The sequence below is a fragment of the Leptodactylus fuscus genome, chromosome 2, assembly GCF_031893055.1.
Source record: "Leptodactylus fuscus isolate aLepFus1 chromosome 2, aLepFus1.hap2, whole genome shotgun sequence".
Lineage (NCBI taxonomy): Eukaryota > Metazoa > Chordata > Amphibia > Anura > Leptodactylidae > Leptodactylus > Leptodactylus fuscus.
In genome coordinates this window covers 61003739-61010380 of record NC_134266.1, presented here as the reverse complement: position 1 = coordinate 61010380, position 6642 = coordinate 61003739, and positions in this window count along the sequence as shown.

The window sequence follows — 6642 nt, the reverse complement described above, 5'->3', positions numbered from 1 at the left end:
ATATTGTTCTTATAACTCTGCATTGTCTCAGTCCTCTGTTATTCCTCCCAGACATTTATGAGTAAATTGACAGCTGGGTTTTATCACTCGGCAAAGGCAATGGTAACACCCAATTGCATGTTTAAAGGGGCTCTAACAGCAAAATTATGCTAATAGAACCCCACATATGCGTGAATAGCTTTAAAATGCGCGAACTGCCATTATGTAAAATGGCGAGTGAGCCTGCGCAGTAGCGATCCGGAGGCAAACGCTACTACGCAGGCGCGAGATTTGAAGACCTCAAGCCGGAAGAAGACCAATAGGAAGCCGGCAGAAGAGATGGGACCAAAGGGCGTCTCTCCAAGAAGACAGAAGAGGCAGGCGTGCCCGAAGATGACGCGGCATCGTGCATCGGTGCACGTTCGGTAAGATTTGCATATATGTTTTTATGCTTTTATTTAAAAACGGGACCGGGGGTTAACATAACATTTACGGTGCCTGAATAGCCTTTTTAAAGGCTATTCACGCATATGTGGGGCTCTATTAGCATAATTTTGCTGATAGAGCCCCTTTAATCTTAAATTTCACAGAGGAATAACAGAGGAACAACATAATTCAACATAACAAAAGATGCTTGTATCATGAAGAATACAGTAATTTACTAAGGCCTCGTTCACATCTACGTTGGTATTCCGTCCGGGGGAGTCCGCATGAGGACCCCTCTGAACAGAATACCGAACGCAACTGTAAGCGGTGTGCCAGTGAAAGCACTCAGACCCCATAGACTATAATGAGGTCCATGTGCTTGCCGCCAGATATCTGCAGGGAACATGCGGACAGGAAAGCAGTTCACAATCTACTTTCCTGTCCTCATGATTCGTGCGGGCAGCACTCAGTAAGCACACGGACCCCATTATAGTATATGGGGTCCGTGTGCTTTCACTGAGCAGCGCTTGCAGTTTTGTTCAGTAGTCCGTTCGGGGGGGTCCCTATGCGGACTCCCCGAACGTAATACTGAATGCAGATGTCAATGAAGGGTAAAACAGGCATGTCAGGAAAGATGTCATGAGACTCAGTCAGACAGATCTTAAAAATGTTAAAACCGGGGGGGGGGGGGGGGGGTATAAAATGACACAGGTAGTGGCGGAATTATAATAGGATCCTAGATAATATAATAGAGGACACACAACAAAATATTTTTATGATATATCTTTATCATGGATATGTCACAAAAATCACAGATGGTAAAACCCTTAAGGTTAAGGCCCCACATAGCAGAATGCTGCAGAAAAAATTATGGTGGAAACGCATTGCGTTTTTTTCTGCAGCATTTTTCATTGCATTTTTACAGAGTTATCTCTGCAGACTTTTTACCCCTATTATATCTATATGGAAAATGCCAACATCTCCACAGATATAATTGACATGCTGTGATTTACTTTTAAAAGCGAAGCTTTTTCGCTGCATTTACTCCATGTGGGCCCCTGGCCTTATACTTGGATGAGATTTCACTCATGCTCTTACTATGGAGCCAGGGAACACAGATCAGTACGAAGAATCCCATATACTTTAATAAAAAACAAAAGAGACACCGAGCACACTATATAGTGTAGAATGTCTGATAAATTTTGGTGGAAATAACCAGAAGATTTAAAAGGACCAAATGGCCTCTCACCTGATGAGGTTGTGACAATCGCTCACAACTACGTTTGGGGTTTACCGTCAGGTGGAGGAGGCAGCACGTCTGATGGACACCGGCCAAGGCCAGGGAAGATAGAGTTTTCAATGAAATGGAAAGACGGCGCTCTCAGGTCACAACAGGATTGTCTTTTTGAATAAAATCCTGTTGTGACCTGAGAGCGCCGTCTTTCCATTTCATTGAAAACTCCATATACTTTAATAGGCACATACTCTGAAATATATGATATGAAGAATGGATGAAAATTGAAACAGTTAATAACACCTAATAACTTCTATCACATTCATTTACTGAATTCAATGACTTACCTTGCCAATGGTTTCAAAAGAAAACCAACAGAAATCGTTTGCCTCTAGTGTCAGATTGAAATTTTTTTTGTCCCAAAAATGAGTAGTTTTCCAATGAACTCACTTGATCCCAGTTATGACACTGCAGGGAACTGTCTGCAAGGGATCATATTGCTATTTGACTAAAGAATGTAGAAACCTTGTTATTTATATGAATAAATAAATATATATAGAAATTATTATATATATTTTTCTTTTTATACACATATGTAATGCAAAGAATATTTATTAAGAAACCTCCTAATAGGTTTCATGTAATATTCTTGATACATTTTCATCATAATGTACTTGTATGTGCCCCATTATTAAAATCATTTTTTATAGATGCCTGATGGTTACAAAATCTCATTAATTTAATTTGATTTTTTTTGATAAAAGGATCACTGTCAGAGCATTGCCTTTACTTGCAGGAAACTCACAAAGTGCAATTATAAGAATCGTGGGCATTTGTAAGAACTGTCATTATAGCTTCCCCAGACATGACCATTTCTGTCCATACAGGTTCAATAGATTATATTATGTGGCCCTATTATTATAAATATACCCAAAAGGCTTGAAAAGAATTATATCCAGTTGCAAAGAAGATAAGATTTTAAACATCTTGCGTTCTGTCAAATTTTTCCATTTCTTGGATCCAGCATCAATTTGCATCGATATAATCCTTGTGTTTGATTCTTGGAGTCACAAAACCCCCGACCCCTAGGATTAAATGGCTTGACACTATCTCCATTTTAAGCTTTGCTAACAAATGGCAGCAAATCTGCATAAACTCTCTAGGGTTGATACAGAGTCTGGAGTAGAAATATCATAAAATGGACAGAATCCAGCCAAATTATAGTTACGGAACTCTGCTTCCCTTACGTGATAAACATACTGCAAGTGTACACTAAAATTCAGTAAAATTATTATTGTAATATGCAATGATAGAAGATCCTCCAAAGACCATATCCGTGGATGGAGTAATACTTACTGATAATAATCCCATAAAATATATTATTAATCTCATATTTCTCCTGCATTGGCAGTAATTGAGTCTTTAGTGTATCTTTTACTCACATTGGACATAAAAAGTCAGAGACAGATTAATACATTAGACACAACAACGACACAACTAAAGGGGGCTGTACACATTACACAACCAACTTCAGTAGGTCCACCTGACCAACTAATACACATTGAGGTGTCCAAACTCTCCCGGTGTTGAGGTGGAGAAGATTTGGTTCCCAATGTAATTAATATGCCGTCAAAAATGTTTATCTCCCTATTAAAGGGAGTCTATCACCTCCCCCAAGCATATTGTACTGTCACCAGTATGTTACCTAGCACATTACAGTGATAAACATCATACCTCTGTTATGTGTGTCACTTTTGTAGATTTGGAGAAAAATAATTTTCCCTTGTTCCCCGACTGCTATACATATTGTTAATGGAAAGGGGCCCAAATGCCAGCCCAAGGGAGGTGTGTAATAATAAAAATTCTTTTGCCTGTCCTGGGCTGAACATCCGCTCCGGGGCTCTTCCTGCGGTAGATGCTAAATCCTAGTGGGCTAAAGGACCTTTGATAATGTCATGACCGTGCGATCAGATTCTTGTGTGGGCAGAGCTATTCTGGATTGTACGGGATATCGTGGTGTTACACAGGAAAAGGAAGCTGCTGGGAATGTAGACTGAGGGAATGTAAGTAATAGAGAAGAGAACATGTAGGAGCAAGAGGGAGACATGGGGGTGCAGGCTATGTGTGAGCAAGAGGGTGGAATGGGGGTGCTTGGTGTGAGCAAGAGGGGGAATGGGGGTGCAGGCTGTGTGTGAGCAAGAGGGAGGAATGAGGGTGCAGGCTGTGTGCAAGCAAAAGGGTGACATGGGGTGCAGGCTGTATGTGGGGCAAGAGGCAGGGGTGAACCTAGCTTTTTTGCCACCTGAGGCGGACGACAGAAAGTCGCCCCCCCCCCCGGGAGGAGGGGGCAGGGCGGAGCGGAGGGGCGGCGTTAGCAGGCAGAGAGCAGGCAGGGAGAGGACCTGCTCTCTGCTAAGCGTGAGGGGAGACCGCTGGAGCAGCGCTGTGTCCACAGGGCCTCCTCAATCCACCGATCACTTCAGGTCACCTCATGAGAGGTGCAGCGCTGGCAAGAGGGGTATATGAGGGTGCAGGCTGTGCGTGAGCAAGAGGAGGGAATGGAAGTGCCGTCTGTGTGTGAGCTAGAGGGAAGAATGGGGATGCAGGCTATGTGCGAGCAAGAGGGTGACATGGGGGGTGCAGCCTGTGTGTGAGCAACAAGAGGGGTATATGAAGTGAGAAAGAGGAGGGAACAGGAGTGCCGGTTGTGTGTGAGCAAGAGGGAAGAATGGGGGTGCAGGCTGTGTGCGAGCAAGAGGGTGACATGGGGGTGCAGGCTTTGTACAGGCAAGAGGTGGGAATGGAGGGTTCAGGCTGGGGGCGGGCACTGTGAGCATATAATACTGTGGGGGGGGCCACTGGTGAGTACAAAATACTGTGTAGGAGCCACTGGTGAGCACATAACACTGTGTGGGGGCCACTGTGGGGAGCATATAATACTGTATGGGGGCCACTGTAAGCACATAATACTGTGTGTGGGCCACTGTGAACACATAAAACTGTGTCTAGGCCACTGCAGAGCACTTAATACTGTTTGGGGGTCATGGTGGAGCACGTAATACTGTGTTAGGGCCATAGTCAAGCACGTAATACTGTTTAGGGGCCACAGTGGTGCACATAATATTGTTTTGGGGCCACTGTGGAGCACATAATACTGTTTGGGGGCCACTATGGAGCACGTATTACTGTCAGGTACTCCAGGGAACGTGCATCATTAATCCTGGAATAGAGCGCCACAAGGGCCGGAGGGGCTGGTTGACATCAGTGCTTGGCAATCAAGCACCTAGCGGAAGTGAGGAATAGAGGCCCTATTTTCTTACCGATCCTTGCTCCTGCTCACGGCCGACCTTCGCTTTTCCTTCTGTGGATTCCACTGTGATCAGGAGAAGGGATAGGAAAGGGAGGCCCCAGGACAACGAACCCGGTAAGAAACAGTGTTTTTTTTATGGTTGTATCCTCCTCTGGGTCTCTGATCATTATACTTTGGCGTCTGAAAAGTATAATAATTGTGCATGGGTGGTCTGCAATGGGGCATAATACTGTGTGCAGGGGCCACGATGGGGCATAATACTGTATGCAGGAATGTGGTTTGCATGGGTGGGAGGGGTCGGCTGCGGTCTTCGGGGGGGGGGGGGGGGGGAGCCATGTCAAATGTTCGCCTTGGGGCCCTGCCATTCCTAGTTACGCCACTGCCTCTGTGGCATTAGAATTGAACCCCCTGATTAAAGTTAATGGGGGACTGGTGACATTCGGCTGTTATCCGCTATAAAGCAGGTCCCCTCGGCATGCACACTCAGTCGTGTTCATGTAACTTAAGACCTTGTTCAGTTTAAACGCGTCAACATGTTGTACAGTGATGTTTTTATCCTGAAGTTAAATAAAGTTATGTGAGATTTTTTAAGAGACGTGTTGGAGTCCTGGAGTTTATATACAATAACACCTCTCTATGCCAGAAATCTGATGTAGATTGGTAGATAAATTCCCCCCGATTAATTTTAATATGATGTTAACATTACATGTGAATGATTATCATCAGTAAGTAATGCTGAATGTGTGTAATAATGCTAATAGTGTGAATGTGCGGTTCCTATTGATGGTCAGTATATGTATGTACTTCAGACACTGACATTAGGGCAGACAAGTATGTATTTGATCAATATAGAATAGGATTGCTGGGTTTAATTGTGGATAGCAATAGCCAATGGTCAAGCTGAGAGTGGCAGACGCTGCAACAGAAGCTCAGCACCAGGGGCTTTATTAACAGACCGTTAAGCAGCTTTATGTGGCTAGCAGTTGGGCAGTCTGCGCCGGGTTCTGATGTGGCAAACCCCTTTGTGTAGAGAAAATGCTGTTCTATTCCAAAAAAATATGAAAATCACCATTCTTTTTTTGGATGTTTTATGACACTTGAGGGAATCCTGGGGCTACAGGTAAAGCACCTGCCAACCCAATACCAAAGCCAAACCAGTGCACATGCAAAGATGCCAGCATGAGATATTCCTCAGTGATGGATATGGTTAAAAGTCACTGAATCCAGAGCTGACAATACAAATTCTGTTTCCTGAGCCTGTACAGCAAACACAAGACCCATGACAGTGATTGACAAGACCACCCCTAAGTAGGATCTTCTCGACAAGTAGCGCCTACTTGAGCTGTTAACATATATCATGGATCAGCAAACTCAATTTCACACTTGCCCTTCAAAATGTTATAACCTTGTCCACAGTGAAGCAATGAATAAAAATATCTAGAAGATATGGGAAAAGCATTAGGTCTCATGCACACGACTGTGTCCATTACAGAAAGCAATACAAAGTACAGTGCAGAATTGTATTACATTGTATTCTATTGTTCCATATGAATAAAGCCCCATAAAGGACATCTGATGACAGCATTCTGCAGCTTTTCTGTCGTAGAAGGACTCCACAACTTATACACTGCCTACATAGTGGGATATATTACCACTGTTAGATACTTCCTGCATAGCGAGATATAGCACCACT